This window comes from Salvelinus namaycush, chromosome 34, assembly GCF_016432855.1.
Source record: "Salvelinus namaycush isolate Seneca chromosome 34, SaNama_1.0, whole genome shotgun sequence".
NCBI classification, from domain to species: domain Eukaryota; kingdom Metazoa; phylum Chordata; class Actinopteri; order Salmoniformes; family Salmonidae; genus Salvelinus; species Salvelinus namaycush.
The window spans coordinates 31,719,589-31,719,804 of NC_052340.1; positions in this window are offsets into that span (position 1 = coordinate 31,719,589).

Here is a 216-nt window from a genome sequence, read left to right on the forward strand (position 1 = left end):
CCTGAATGGGGAAGTTAGGTGTCATATTATTGTCCTCTTACTGGAAAACAGGCACTGTTGGAATATTGATTTGTACTGTATCAATATTGATAAAACCCTGGCAATCATACAACACTGGTCTTCTTAGGAGAGGGAACATACAGTACTGTATTTCCTCATACAAATCAAATCAAATCAAATGAATTCGTCACATGATAAATAAACAACCAGTGGTCT